Here is a 17,069-nt window from a genome sequence, read left to right on the forward strand (position 1 = left end):
GCTCATGTCATAAAGATGCTTAACTTTCCCCATAGATAACATCACCTTTTCAAAACCTAAGGCTAGTTTTTGAGATACCATCCAGGTCCCACATTCCAGTGGATTGGCTGCCCCACCCAGACCAGTGTCCCATTCCAAGAAACTGACTCAGCTGGTATGTGACCCCCAGCCAAGAACCAACTCAGCTAAGTAGATGATTTCTACACCCCTATAGTTCCACTCAACTAGCAGACTCACTTGCCTAGATTTTTGCCCACCAAACTATCTTTAAAAATCCTTTCTCCCGAATTTTGGGGGAGGACTTTCTCAAATCCATCTCCCATCACCTTGCATGGTGCCTGCTACATGAAAACCCTTCTCTGCTGTCTCAGTGTGTTGGCTTCCTCTTGAGCCACAGACAATGAACCTGGTTGGGATATAACAGTAATCCCTTAGCTCAGTTACTCTCTTATCCATTAATTGTGAGCTCTTCTCTTTATATAAACCAGCATTAGTTATGTTATGCTATGTTACATTCGATTAGTTATGGAAATGACATTAATCGCTGTTTGAAGATCAAGTCTGGTAAATGACTGACACAAGTAATAATACATCTCTTACTCTTTCATGCCTTGCCCATAACAGACATCACTAATCAATCACTGCACTGTTAGGTTTAGAACCTGAGTCTACTTTAATCTTTCTTTTCTAATCTCATTTAAAACCCCAACATTAACCATTTACATCAAAAAGTATAGATATTCAATTCCCTTCCTGGATGACATTTCTGAACTCTCCCACTTTTATCTCTCTCAACTGAATCTAGAAATAGTTATATTTTTGTTTATTCTAAACACAAAGTTCACAAACCATGTGAGAAACATGAAGGAATCAGCATATTGTCACAGCTCCAAACTAGCATCATGTGCTGTAATTAAACCCTTCCTTGTTCTTTACCAAGACCAATCTCTCTCTTACCACACTCCTCCCCCCAACTCTCATTTCTCTGGGGATGGCTTCCTCCTGAAAACTTAAATGTGGGCAATTATCTCATCCAGAGCAAGCTGACAGTGCAGAAATTACCTCTCCAGCGTACATCCTGACCTTCGCCAACCCCACCTCAGGATAGATGTTGATTACAATTGTCAGAGGCAACTAGGCAAGTAACTGGGGTATGGAGCCCTGGGATTGGGTGATTGGCTTATTTGAGGCTTTTTCTTTACTACTGAAAGAAATAACTAATTTGATTCTAGGGCAATGTAAACTATGCAGAGAAATGATTTAGCAAAAAGGACAGTGGTGCAGGCTTCTCAGTCAAATAAACCTGGATTCCAATCTGATATCTGCCACTATCTAGTCTAGGGACTTAACAAGAAGACCTTGTCAACTTGTCAACCAAGAGTGCCAAAAGAGCAGGAATGCCTAGACACACTAGCAGAATCACAGTGGCTCTCAAATATTCTAATGCAATATAATAAAAGTAAAGTGTTAGGTAATGTACTTAACACATATCTCACACTCAACCTATTTTCTCAGTTCTAAGGTATCAGTTTTCCTAAATTTTTACTATTTCTGAATTTGCAATGAGTCTTAAAATTGATGCATACATTTAATATGGCACCACAACTAGTTTCTCTTGAAAAGTTGTATTAAAACCTACTGGGCATCTTAAAATCAATGGTGTTTTAATTACATAATTAAGTAAAATACTTTTATTAAAAAATGCATCATCTCCTATAAGAAATGAACAGAGCCAGGCTCTCAGAATGCTAAAAAGATCTAATGGATTGCCCAAATTGGCAGCAAACTTTCCCTTTGAATTTTTTACTGTATCCTTGGTATTCTCCCATCTTGATTTTTCACTGTCATTCTTATCTTCTATTATTTTCTGATCACTTGCTAAGTTCTAAGTAGTCTGCCAAATGCCTGACTGATGCCATTTTATTTTACTGTGCATAGTTCCAGAGGTGGATAAAATTAAAGATGAGGATACTGAGGCTCTGAAAACTGAGGCTCAGAGGGTGACGTGATGGCCCTAGTTCCCTGAGATATGGTTCAAGTTCAGGACTGACTCCAAAGCTGTGATTCTTATGCATTATCAGAGTGCCTCAATGGTAAAGAAATGACTTCAATAAGCAAAGAATTGATACTGGCCTCATAACAACAACCTCATCAATGGGGCATAGTGGAAATCAGAAGATGGTGATAGCAAAGACCAGGGAGCCACAAAACAAAAGCATAGCAGGTAAGTATAAAGTGAGGGCTACCTCCTTCCACCTAAGTTTCTTCTATGAGCTTTTGTTTGATCCACAAACATGTATTTATTTAGATTTCATTGAGGGTGGGAACAGGTATTGATGGATATTCTAGAAGGATTGAAAAGGAGTGCTCATGGCATTTTAGTATACTGGCAGAGTTTTCTCTTTGAAACATTTTAATTCCTAAATATTACTTGATAGCATGATGTCTTCTTTAGAGCACTGAGTAATTGGTGCTATACTTGCACCCCTCCAACTTTAGCAACTGCTGGATACTGTGAGACTCTGAAAGAAGAGGTTCTTGGAAGACCACACCTTTTTTATTAGAACACATTGCTTTCCACTATTCTGGGCTTCTTGAGAGGAAATAAAGGGGTTACCACTTCTCAGGAGACATATTGCCTACAAATCACTTAACTGTCAGCAAAATGTCTCTTCTCAAAATCATATCTGTCCAGTCGCAACATCAAAAACAGATATGGCTGGGTAAGAGCTCCCAACAGTTTTTATGAAGCACCCAGCAACTATTTCTCCTTTATTTATTCCTTATAGAACTCAACATCTATTCAGGTTGCTATACTTCTGTGACTTTAAGGGAAGGTGAGCTTATCGCCTTGCTCCAGGTACAGATTCCAATTGGTCCAAGCCATCAGCCCGTGGTCTTTATGGGGTGACTGACACTGGTTCAGAAATGACCTCATTTGGTCCAACTGGAAGGTCTCAGTTTATGTTTGGAGGAATGGCTTCTATCTCTGTGTGTCTGTCTAGTCTCTTTTTCACAGGAGGTAAACAAGCTACGTATTTTGCCCCAAATATCATTATCAGCTATATTGTTCCTGCAAGATAATCAGCATTGTGATGAATTCTGAGGAAGACAGAATGGAGACATGGAAAAAATTGTGTCCATGGTAACATCATTAAGTGTAACCTGCTTCTGAAGTTGGAGTTGTAGACACAATTAGCATTGTGTTAAGTAGGGCTGAGTTAAGGTTATTGTCTATTGCATCCAAAAACATGCACATGGCTTCAGTGCTTGGGGAGGCATAAATGACTGAGTGGTGATAACATGGAAGATGAAACTATTTTACTAGATGGCAACAACATTGAACCAACCCAACTGGTCAGGCTAAAACTCTTTTCCTTATTTCTCACTTCAAAATTCTTAGAAACTTCTATTTGTTTCCAAGATATTCTATATTCCATCTACTTTCTCTGAGCACCATTTTAGCCCAAATACACTCCATTTCTTGCCAGGGAAATTACCATAGCTGCCCAAATGGTTATTGCCCTATTCCAATTGTTCACGTCCATGTCACCCAGATATTTTGACAAATTTTTAATGACTTTTCCATCACACTTGAATCAGAAGCTGAATTTCTGACCAGGACACAGAGTCCTGTATGACCAGCCACCTACCTCTGCAATATCATCTCATAACTTCTCCCAGCGCTTGTTCTATCTCAACCACACTCACCTCTTTTCATTCTTTTGCTTGAGTTTATCCCTGCCCCAGGGCCTTTGCACTTTCCTTTCTACCTGCAGTACTTTTCCCTTGGCTTTACATGGCTGACTTGTTCTCATTCATCCTTGAAGTCTCAGCTTAAATATTACTTCCTTGGGGAAGCTATCCTTCTTGCCTGCCCTGTTAAACACTGATCACATCATCCTGTGTGTTTCCTTATGGCTCTTATCAAAATCTAATTGTATTCTATTGTCTGTACATTTTTTTGCTTGTTTGTTTAGGTCTGTCTCCTTTTCGAGATGATCACCTATATGGAAATATATTAATGGCTTTGCCTACCTACGACACTGACTCAGGCGGTAACTTACTTTGCAGGTTTAAAAGTTGGCCAAAAATCTTTGATATTTATCCCACTGAGAGGTGGAATCTATGTTCCCTGGTCTGAAATGCGATAAAGCTTTGACAAACATAGTACAGTAGGAGTAATGCTTTGTGACTTTTGAGAGTAAATCATAAAAGGATTTGTAGCTTCTGTCTTGTTTGCTGGGAATGCTCACTCATGGAGCCCTTAGCACCACGTAAGAAGTCCAATTACTCTGAGACTGATATACCAGAGAAACTACACATAGGTGCTTTGGTAAGTAGTCCAAGATGATACTTTTCTTCAGTGATCCCAGCCCAGAATCCAGCTATGTGAATAAAGAATCCATCTTCCAAGTGTATCCTCCAGCCTCAGGTGTTCTGAGCTACTGGGATCTGAGCAGCTGATCCCAGCTACTCAAGCAATCTCAGGTGAGCCCCAGAAATTATAAAATCATGGAGCAGAAAAAGGATGCCCTGTTGGTGCCCTTCCTGAATTTCGGACACAAATAACCTATGAACATAGTGAAATAATTGCTTTATACCATTACATTTTAGGATGTTTTGTAATACAAAAATAGGCATCTGAAACACTGGCCCCAATGAAATGCTTTAAACTATTTGCTGAATGAGACTGACCTCCCACCTCATTGGAACACTTAGCTAGAGTAGTGGGTTCTGGGCCAGACTATGACACTAATGTGTTATCTGATCTTAGGAAAAATCTTTCCATCCATGAGTCTCAGTTTCCCCATGTGTACATTGAGGTGGTAAGACTAGTTAAATTCTTCGGCCCCTTCCACTTAATTCTTATTCTACAGATGAGAACTAAGGGTTCCAGTAACAGTGAAGAAGGTAAATAACCAGGATAGAGACTCTCCCTTCTCTGGGCATTAAAATCAGTTCAAAGGACATGATCCTTAGAGCTCTAGGCAGGTCAAGGACAACGAGAGGATTTGACGAGGCACACATTTCCCTGCCACAAGGGTATAATTTGCCTTTGCCCTCAAAGACAGATCATGTGGGGTGGGAGAACCTACCAGATAGGCTGGCAAGGGATGGAAGGTGGGAGAGGCTGCACATGAGTGGCTTCTAAAGGTTTCCATTTTTATAATTGAACCATTTTCTCTGTTTCTTCGTGAGATTCTAAAACGTCTTCTTTCCACAGCATCAACTCCAGATCCCAGAGGACGGAACTACAACCGAAGCAGAAAGACTGCCAAGCCTGTGGGCTGTTCTCAAAGCTGGGAGGCCTGTGTCACTCACTGCTCTGACTTTTCACCATGTAAAGTGATGACAATGGTCCCTGCTCCACCTCTTTGGGTTAGGAAATGGATGTGCATTCCCTAAGGACAGTAAGGAAAATCAAATAGAAAGAGAACAAGAACACGGACCTCCTGATTTGTAATCCGGTGCCATTTTACTAAACCAAGTTCCCACTCAACCCTTTATGTGACACCCAGCATGGGCTTGAGGTTCCAAGGAAGGGGAAGCATGGACGGCCAGGTATGAGAAATGCAAACTTTTTTTTTTTTTTTTTTACACCACCTTTTAACTTTCTCTGAGATTATTCACTAAGGATAGATATTTGGCGTATAACTGAGCGGAGAACTAGGGGATGGTAAAAGACGTCATGGGAGAGGGTCATTCCCAATCATGAGTAGCGTAGGCAGGATGGTGGTCTTAGCTTGTCCGCCTGTCGGCTGCTATGGTCCAGATCCCCCCGACCATGGCAGGAGCACATTCTGGCAAGAGGAACTGAGAAGACTCCTGCAGGAAATCTCATCCAGAAGAATCAGTAAAGCAAACAGATCAGCCCATGTCTATGTCAGACATTGCTTGTATCATAGATGCCTGCCCTTTCTTATACTAAGTTCATATGGAGCCTCAGAATCTTTCTTAACAGGGCACTACAGCAGCAACAGCTAATTCATTTGAGCTATTACATGACACCAAAATCATTTGCTGTCTCTGCATCCAACTTCCTTGCCAGAGAGACAAAGTAATCTTAAATACGGCCTAGTGTTCAATAATTTTTTTTCTAAGCGAAGCTCCCTTTATAAAAGACAAAAATTGATATGTCTGAAATAAGAGGTATCCAAGGGAATGAAAATATTGTTTTTAAAAGTCACAAAATTATCCACAAAAGCCAGGCTTCCAGATTTGTGGTTCAGTGCCTCTTGCATTACATCGTGATGCCCGCAGGAATTCTCTTTAATAAGGATCCAATGGCCTACAGTTAGAACAGGCCAGAAGAGCTATAAGAAACAGAACAATTTTATGTGATATGATTCTGTTTCATTTTGCCTATTTGAATTTAAATGAATTTCATAGAGGAAGTAAGAGTGCATGCACAAAATATTTTCCCAATTGGGTAGATGATCTATTTGGTTCCTTTTAGCATAAAATACAAAATATACAAGGAAGCTTTAAAAATTAAAATACTATGGCACATCATAAATGATTATTACCATTAGGGGTCTGGGTCTACCTTTAAAATTCTGATTTACTTTCAAAAGGTCCAAGAAAAGAAGCTACTAGTAGGATAACAGGAGGTGGACATTTATTGGAAAACCGAGCAACGGTTCTGGGATCAATTTAGCTAAAATGAATTTAACTCTATTCAGCCATCTTCTGTTCTGAGCAAATGTAATTCCGAATCAGAATTACAAGCCAAAGAAAGAAAGACTGCTGTTATGTGGATAGACTAAAACGTAGTCTACTGCCTACCTGGGGAGTAGCCTTGCCAGAATGAGGCAAAGGTGTGACAGTGAGCACACAGCCTACCTGCCACCATATCCCTCACATAATACAGACATTACAAATTCACCATAGCACTCATCTCTGTTAAAAAACTGCTGTGGCCTCAGAATCCCTCTTGATAAAATAATCCTGGCTTCTCCAATGGCCAACTGGACTTGACATATAAAATCAGATTTATGTACAGGAAGTTAAGTACTAATAATGGAACAGGAATTAAGATACCTGTGTTCTAGTCTCAACTGGCCACTGGCCTACTCTGCACCATGGACAAATGTATTCCCCTTTCTAGGTACTAATTGCCCCATCAGTAAATTGAAGGGGAAAAAATCCCAATATTAACTATGTTGGAATCGTCCCTTTTTTTTTTTTCTGGAAGGGACCTAACAGATCAGCTAACACCTGGCAATCCACCCAGTGTAAGAGTTCAGAAAGTGGGAATGGGGGAGAGGGAGTGGTTCATACCACCTTTGTGGAGTTATGTGAAATTTAAGTAGCCAAAAGAAGCAGGATAATATCACATCAAATTATTTCCACTTTCTATCCTATTCTTCCTGTTTCGACTCCGTGCCATTTTATCTTGGTTAGAATTTCTTGGGGGGATCTCAGAAGGAATGCAAGGGACCCTGATCCAAATCTGAAATTTTGGGTTTGCTCCCTGTTAGCAATGTGCCTTTGTTAAAATAATCTCTCCTCTAGGATGCTATTGTAAGCATAGGTACCCCTATGTTTCACATTTCTGGCCCCTAAAAGGGATAGTCACAAAACCAATGAGCAGCCAGATTCTTTTTCTCAAGTGAATCTATACTATGATTCACAGAAACTGAAGCCAGTCGATGACAGGCTCCGGGGTGGGAAGGTTGCACAGAGACATGACTTGGGCATCTACGCTGCTTCATGTTCAGGATGAATAGGCAAGAGGTAAGTGTTTGAGAGCACAAAGCATAGGGACCTTAAGAGATGGAAATATCTGCCCAGGTTCCAACTGTGTAGTTTTTATCTCTGGTCTCATTGATGCTGTGGGGGCTTTATCCCCTGTCCCTGGCTTCTCTGACTTCTCTGTAACCATACCATCGACTGGCCTTTCTATTCACCAGCTTGAACTAGATTCTGTTCCTTGGAGCCAAGCCATGTTCTGTTTAATGACAAGGAGTGATGAATGGCTTGAACTAAGAGATCTCTGAAGTCACTTTCATGTCTCTGTACTTGTTTCCAACATGATGAAGCCTGTGTCTACCCTTAAACTAACTTGACATTAGCCTAACAAGTTTCTCGTGGGAACTTTTCTTGTTCATATCCTCATCCATTCAATTTCTTAAAGCTTAAAACCAAGTGTAGCGTGGACGCTCACCTCTTCTTCCATTGTGAGATTTCCTTCATCTTAGTTTCCCCAGCATCTTCACCTTCCTCTGTGCCCACCTCCGTTTTTACCTCTCTGTTCCCTTCTCATAGAATCCTTTCCCCAGCAATTTTATCAATGCACACTCAACGCTTCATACACTCATGATGATCCCTGAAGACTGACACATTTCTAAGAATCTGTTCAGGAGTAGCTGTCTCAAGCAATTTCCCAAGAATGAGATGCAGATTTGGATGTGAATCCTGCCTCTATCAATTGCTGGAGACTTGCAGCCATGGAAAAGTAGCTTGCCCTTCCTGAACCTCAGTTCTTTTGTATTTTAAATGAAGTCAAACCAGATCATGTGTGTACTGACTCAGCACAGCTCTTCGGATATCATAATCACTCAAAGATGTTGTCATTGCCATTATCATCATTACAATGATAGCTCCAGCACGTCCTTGCCCTGCTTCTAAAGCCTGCCCACTGGTTACAACGCAGTTCAGTCACTGCCTTTTCCTGGGGGCCCTCCCTGACCTTTTCCACTTCCTAATTTTTAAAGTGATTATAACATTTAACATACTGCAAAGTAATATATATGTTTTTCCCCACAAATGTGGGATCCTTAGTAAGAAGAATTTTTTTTTATCTGATACCTCTTTCTCCCTTACTCTCCAAAAACAATTCATCCAAATTACTTTTGATATTTCCTTCTAAATATATCTCAAATCCTGCCCTCTTAGCACTCAACCTCCACTGAGATGAATATTTGTTGAATTAATTAATGGTTCCACAAGGTCTCCCAAATAGGTGGTCACACCTATTTACACAAAAGAAATCAGAGGGACTGAATTAAGGAAAGTGGGCCACCCAGGGTCACCCAGTTGTAAGCTTGGAACAGAGGATCCTCCTTGACAGCCTTAACACTCCAAAGACTCCTGTAAAGGGGAATTTGTTCTGTTCCAAAGTAACCATTTCCTAGACGGATAGGCCTATTTAATGTATAACCTTCTACCTATTATAGAGCTCAAGTCCACCTTTTCAACAACTTATCTAGGAGAGCTAGTACAAATTCTTAAACCACTCAGGATAAATCTTATCCTTTGTACCCCCGACATCCTTCCAGATACTGGAAGTCAAGGATCACATCTCCATTTATTCTTCCTTTGAACCTGAGCAAAGCTGCCAGATCTATCAGATACCAGCAGAAATAATTAGAGAGGCTGGGGTGGGGGTGGGGGACGGGGGAGAGTGTAACACGGAGAAATCCAGGTAAGGACAAAGAGTCAGTTCTCTTTAGCAAAAGAAAGGGAGGAGAGCTATGTGTTATGTGATATGATAGAGGAATCTAAAAGGAAATGCCAGGGGGCATCTAATTGGGTGTTCCTTGCTACCTGGTCCCACTGCCTATCCAGAAGGTGACAGTAAATGAAATTAGCAAAGTCTAAATTTAGAGGAGATCAAAGGAAATCCTTTTCTACACAGTGTGCAATTATCCACTACTGCAGGATATTACTGAGGCAAATTGAAGCAAGAAGAATTTGGAAAAGGATTAGGTGCTTATGTGAGTAAGAACAGCTTGTGCAGTTACTAGCAAGGCTAACAATTACATGGCCAATTAGTCCCCTGGTGTTAGGGTATGCACTCAGCTCACACTGGGGTCAGAGAATGAACTGCCTATAGAATAATAGAGTAGCGTCCAATTTTCTAGGCGCATTATCAGATTTTTCTTTGACTAATTCCTCTGAAAATCCAAGGGGAAACACTTTAGTTGGTATAGTGTGAATTGCTTCAGGTTTGGCTTTTGGCTCTGGGTCAGAAATAGAAATGGCCTCTGAGAGACCTTCATACAAGATGAGATACCAAAGTAATCTTGAAATAACTTTTAAAAGTGGTGGAATGGAAGGATAATACACTAGCGGTCTAAAGACCTGAGTTTCTGGTCTTATTTTGTATTAGCTGAATGGCTGACTTCGAAGAAAATATCCACCCTTACAAGCTTCAGTTTCCTCTTATATAAAATGCTGGGCATTATCCTTGCCCTGTCTACATAAAATGTAAATCTAGTTTCTCAGACGCCTCAGTATGGAAGGACTTGATCAAGTTTTATATAAAGTACATGACAGCAGTGAACATGATTTTGCTCTAGTCACCTGTGAGAAGAATCTGACTCTCAGGTGTAAGATCCTGGGATATAAGGACAATGGGCACCTTCCAGCTTCTGTTTACTGCTTGTTTGCTAACCGCAAGGCATTATGAGTACATTATGGGATGCAAAGGAAAAAGACAAAGAACACGGAAACCCGAGTCTCTCAGCTAGGAGCCGGAACAGGTTAGAGCCTATCAGGGGCAGGATGAAGTAAGAATCACTGTGGGGGCGGATGCATGATCAGTGTGTAAACAACTTTGCTATAAAAAGGTCACTAGCACACAAAGGGGGGGGGTCCCTGCCCGAAGAAGAGGCCACTGCACTGGCACTCTGGGGGTTTGGACCCTAGCTAAGAGCTAGACAATAAAACTCCTTTTGATAATTACAGCCTTGGTGACTCTGTCTCTCTGTCATGTGGCCCTGCGAATCTTGAATTTAACACAGGCACTTAACTTGTGGGGGCCCATGTTTCTTCACCATTGACAATCACCTCCCATCCTCATATGCCCTGGGGGCACTCATGCTGGCCACTCTCTCCCACACAAGTCTCAGCAAACTCTTCCCTCCAAAAGTTCCTATGACAAACCTTCTCTATGAGTCTCTAAAACAGAAAAGGCCCAACCTTAGATTCACATGAAATCTGTGTGTGAAGGTTGAGAGGTCAAAGGAGAACGTTGTACCCATGATTGAAGGCCAGGGCTGGGGACAAGCTTTTAGCTTCATGCATTTTTTCTTGCCTTTATTTCACCTTCCCAAATGACCAAAAGAACATAACAGCAGGCTTCCAACAATGGAGAAGAGGGAAAGATTGAATCTGTTATGAGAAATCAGGAAAGTTTTGAAAGAAAAAAAAAATGCAGAGCGAGAACACCAACATGACAGATGGACAAACTCAACCCATAATTTACCATGTGTGAATGATCGGAGAGGTTAGGAATAAATAAGTGGGTCCCTAATGGACGAGTATCTATCTATATCCTCTAATTCGTGAAGGGACTAGAAGAAAAAAGAAATTAACACATGAAAATTTGTATTCTAGCAGCACCCATATGGCATATAGGAGCTTCTACTGTATTCTAACCAAAGAATACAGGCACAATAGCAGTAATATTCCCCCCAAGAACACACTGCCTCAGTTAATTCTGGGCTACCACAACCAACACAAAAAAGGAATCTCTGGTTATATCAAAGCTCTGTGACTCAGCCAACACCCTCCTCTCTTCTTCAAGACTTTTCTCTGGACAGGCCAATGGATCTCTCAACTGCCAAGTAAAACTATAGTTAAATGTTTAGTTAGTTGGTTTGGTTTATTTTTTTTATCTGAATTGAGAAGATTCAAATTGAGAAGATGCAGAACCACAAACACCCTAAGAGAACTAATTTCAAGCAGCTAAGCATAAGGCTCACTTTGGAAAGATGAGGAAAAAGAGAAAACTTTCTGAACATCTGGAAAGCTACCATGGTTCAAATGAAAAAGAGCAAACTAGAGAAATAAAGCAACTGTTCCCTCCATTTCATGAGTGTTGTTACAGAGTCACACCTTCAAAACAGATGGTTCTAAAAAGAAGAAACACAGTAACATATGAAAAGTGTGGAAGAGATGAAACTGTGGACACCAGAGGTTTTATTTCCCATGCCCTGCTCAAAAGCATTAACAAGGAAGAAATGTTCCCAATTGCTTTCACCACGCTAACAACTCTGATAAGAAAACCTAATAAACATAACAAAAAATTGAAAAAACAACAAAATAAGCATTAATCTTACCTATCAATGAAATGTAGAAATACTAAATAAATTGAAAAGGAACCTAGTCTAATGTCATTTTAAAAGAACATACTGTGAACAAACAGGAATTATTCAGGCACACAATGATGGAACCATACCAGGAAACCTGCCAGAGTAATTCGTCAATAAATGTACTAAAAATATTATCAATAAAGGCCAAAATTCAATTGACAAAACTCAACACACATTATAGCTAAAAGCCCCTGCTAATCTATGAATAGAGTATCGCTACCTTAACTTGAAAAGAAAAATGTATCTGAAATTCCCTGTCGACATTGTACTCAAGCCAAAACTATACTGGCATTCCAACTAAAATCTGGGAAAAAATAATGCTATCACTACAAAGTTCTGGATATTCTAGACATTGTAGGGTAATTTCATGTAAGACAAATGGAAGAAAATATGATAATTATTTGAAAAGACAAGACTAAATTTTATTAATTACTGGGGTATTGGAAATAAGAAAATCTATATAATGCATGTAAGGGAAAAATAGAGTAATTAATACAATCTTACCAGAGTTTGGTAACAGGACTTGTTTTAAAATAATAGTAGCTTGCCTATGAATCTGTACAAAGAAGTTAGAAATATGATTTTTAAAAATTCTATTTACATAATAACCAAAGTTAGAAAATATGCTGAACTAAACTAGAAATGTGTAGGATATATTTAAAATGAACCATTACCTGGAGACATAGAGAAAGACTATAGAAGTGTAAAAGTTGCTTTTAAGTGGGAAATTTCAAATATTTTCCTTTTCTTCCAATTTTTAAATTTGACCCTATTCTCACTGAACTTCAACAGAAATGATGCTTTCTTCAGAGATGAACTAAATGATTACAAAAAGAACAAATGAGAAACAATTGTCAAGGAAACTTTCAAACAGGAACAATGGTGGGTGATGCACAGTGCCAGCCATTGAAAATTTATAAAACAACTTAGTTATTAAAGTTATGGTAATGGCACCAGAATGGGAAGACAGATGAATGAAACAGAAGTGAAATCCCAGGAACAGACCTAAGTATATAACAGAATATACTTTAAGATAAATGTGACATTTTAAATCTACAATTAAAGGATGGATGTTTCAATAAAACACATTCAGATAATTAGTTAACTATTTCAGAAAAGGGAAGCTGAATGTCTCAAATAATATTCTAAAATACTTGTGCACTATTTCAATAGTTAAATGGTAACAAAGAACTAGAAAAATAACACTCTAGTAAAACATGTTTAAATAATTTGAGGGTAGGAGGAATTTCTAGGTACCAGATGCAGAGACCATAATTGAAAAGAATAAAAAATTAGACTACATACGAATTTAAAATCATGGTAAAAAAACAGAAAGCAAAAAACCACAGACACTTTGAAGAACACTAAAAGGTAATTGACAAAGTGAGATGTCTGCAGCATCAGTGACAGGAAAAGGCCAACATCACAAATCAAAAGAAATTTTATAACTTGAAAATAAAAGAGCCAAAACAATAAAATATACAAAAGAGGATTACATTGTAGGCAATTTATGAAAGACAAAATAAAAATGTTAGTAAAGTGAACAAAAAGAATCTTAATAATGTAAAACAAATAATGAAACATTTTTCATCTATCAAACTAAAAGCAAATACATCAATATTGTGCACTGCTGCAGATTTCATAAAAGACTCATGTTCACACACAACTGCTGGCACTTTAAATCGCATCAAAAGCATTTAACCCAGTAATCCAATTGTGAGAGTCTCCTAAATGTTATTATGAAGATATACAAGCAGTTCTTCTTAATGAAATTTACAGAATACTGCTTACAATAATAAAAAAAAACCTAAGTGTTCAGCAGTGAGGGATTGGTACATATTCATATATACTGACACATTAATAGCACCATCTTAAAACATATTGCTGAGTATAGAACAGGACCAATGTTTGCAGTAAGCTTTTAAGCTTTCAAATCATGTTAAATCAAGATATATATAGTTTAACATTAAACTGGTAACATTCAACTCTTTTGACTTATAAAAATAAATAGTAATTTATATGCTTCGGCCTATTGATAAAATATTTTATGTTTTCTTGTTTTTGTTTTGCTTACCACACACTGAAAATAAAATTCTGGAAAAACATTATCAAAATTCAACAGTGTTATATCTCCAACTAATTGATATGTGGAATTTTTTTCACCTTAAGGATTTTTCTGTAGTTTATACATATTCTATAAGTTTTAGTCTAATTAAAAGATATTTTTTTAAAAACAAGGAAAAAAAAAGGCAACACAAAAATACCCAAAATTGTCCTTTCCTACCCATGTCCCGGGACTAAAATGATGCTCCTGCACATTGACCTTCTTCTAGAGTGACACCCAGCTCAAATGCTGCCTACCCAGGAAGTTGAAGGGTGTTGTTTTTCCCAACTCTGACAGCAGGTCCAATCTGTTTAGCTTGTCTAGTCACAGAAATGGGACACAAGTGGCCAAAGGAACAGCACATGACGAATGCGGGAATTAGCTCCCACCCCAGTGCCTCACCGCACTCGCAAAGGTTGCCGCCCTTAATGCTGAGTGACTGAAACATTATTGCTAAAGAGATTTAAATGCAACCCAATATAAAAACTTCTAAGAGAAGGCGTTTAACAGGGACAATGCACATCGAAAATAATCTCGCACTATAGATGCAGGAACTGGCGTCGAGGAGATAACAGTAGGGGAATATTTTGTTGACAGCTAAGGCCAAAAGGAAAGCACAAGTTGTCAAATTGTCATTTTCTGACAGTAGAAATTATATAAAATCCATCTGCAGAGACAATTTTGTTTTTTGTAGGACTAAACTAAAGCAAGAATTTGCCACATAAATCCCAGTACAAAGGGCATCAAGGGATGTTGTGTTTCATTCCTCAAAGTGTAGACCAAGGACCAGTGGCATGGGCATCACCTGAGATGTACCGTTAGAAGTGCAGAATACTGGGCTGCTCGTCCCCGACCTCCTGACTCAGACGCTTCATTTAATAAGATCCCCGGGGGGATTCATATGCACATTCAAGTTTGATAACCATTGATGCAGTGGGCATAATACTTCTAGCTGTGGTTTTGCAATAGTGTGCAAACACTATTAAGCTCTGGGTCAGGGAGGGATTCCTTAATGGATGAGAGCCCCTATCACATCAGTGAGGGATATCCTTCTACAGTTCTGATCCTACACAGCAGGGACCACGGTCAATTGGGACAACTGTGGAAGGCATAGATTCAGGGAAAATAACTAGAGAACCATTCTAGAGAAAGAAGAATTGGACAGGGGCAGAAGAATCCTTAAGCAAGCATTTGAGCAGCCCTTTCTCATGGGATAAGAAGGAGTAAAAGTAGTCTGCCATCAAAAAGGGCTTGGCTAACACTAGTTGCTGGAAATAGAAAAGGTTTTCTTAATACAAATAAAAATTTTCTAACAAAATAGGTACAAATGGCATGGACTATCAGAAGACTATTATTATTTCTACTACCAGTTCCACCAGGAAGAACTATTAATTCTGTTCCAATAGTTATTTTTTACTTTGTGTTTGGTGTTAGGTATTTCACCTATATAGCACTAACTTTGACAGTCTGATCAACTCACATGGAATTCAGAGATGTTAGGTAATTTGTCTAAGGTCAAATGGTTCATAAACCGTAGAACGAGCATTCAAAATCCAAGCCACACCACTTGCACAATGATCCTGAAATTAAAGCTACTGAAGAGGGTCATCTGAATGCATCAGAGGGACAATTTAGCACTTTTCAAACTTTCCTTGTTGAATATCAAAGCCGTACTAAGTGCTTTTGTAAAGCCATGGGTTCTAGAGCCTCATTTATGAAAAGTCTGATGAAATTAAGCCAGGTTAAGAAAGCAGGCTGGAAGATATGCATACGTGTACTTTGAAAGATCCCTTGATATTTGGGATAGTCTATCATTTTAATACTGGGCTTCTCAGGTTCTAGTTTAACACAAGTGTGAGACACGGGAATGCGATGCCTTGCACAGTTATTAGTTCTTCCCACATCCATCCTTGGTTGTTACTAACAAGAGAAGGCACATCGAAGGATCAGCTAACAGATTCCCTACAATCCCGCAATACAGTAGTGAACTCACAAGGGACCTCAGATTCTAGATTATCTGTGAAATTGACCATCTAACCAAGGCGGACTACTCAACTGCTATGTGCTTTCTTATCTGGAAAAAAAAAAGAGAGAGAGAGAGAGAATGGTAGTAATTATAACTTGCCATTTCCTAGGGATATTATGAGGCACTTAAATAAGATGAAATGTTTTTTATCTTCTTGTAAAGAACCAGGTGTTTTTTAAATAATGGCAACACAAATAAAAATAAAAACAAATGCAAAAAGGCAATGTCCCTAAAAAAGTATGTTCTCAGTGCATTGGCTGTCCAAAAGGAGACAAATAGAGTTGCAATCATTTTGCTAGTTTTCTTTACTCTCATAAAGCTCATTAGCTGGCAATTATTCAATGATATATTCAGAAAAACAGCTATAGTATCGTCTTTGAATTCTGACTAAGTTGCCTCCGAATGTACTAATGAAGAAGATATGAAAATTCATTTGAATTCAAAATCATAGCTTGAAGCATTAAGTGCACAAATCAATTCAGTATACTATGCTTAAATACTTTCTGAATAGAAAAAGAACATAATAATACCTAATGCATTTGAAAAGTGAACAATGATCTAATTTCCAAATAATCACCACCTATGGCTAGTTTCATTTTCTTCTCAAAAGAAGATTGTATTGCTCTAGATAAGTTTTTTTTTGTCTTAATGGTTCAAGAATAATGATATCATCGCTCTGAATAATTTCTTACTGTAAATAGGTATAGTGGAAAAAATATGAACCTTTTAAAAAGACCTCTCTTAAATCTCAGTTCCATCACCTGTTAACTATTATTTGAAGTTGGACAAGTTCCTTAACTTCTCTGGGAAGATAATAGTTCTTCCTGAAACAAAT

This window comes from Microcebus murinus, chromosome 21 (genome assembly GCF_040939455.1).
Source record: "Microcebus murinus isolate Inina chromosome 21, M.murinus_Inina_mat1.0, whole genome shotgun sequence".
Taxonomy (NCBI): domain Eukaryota; kingdom Metazoa; phylum Chordata; class Mammalia; order Primates; family Cheirogaleidae; genus Microcebus; species Microcebus murinus.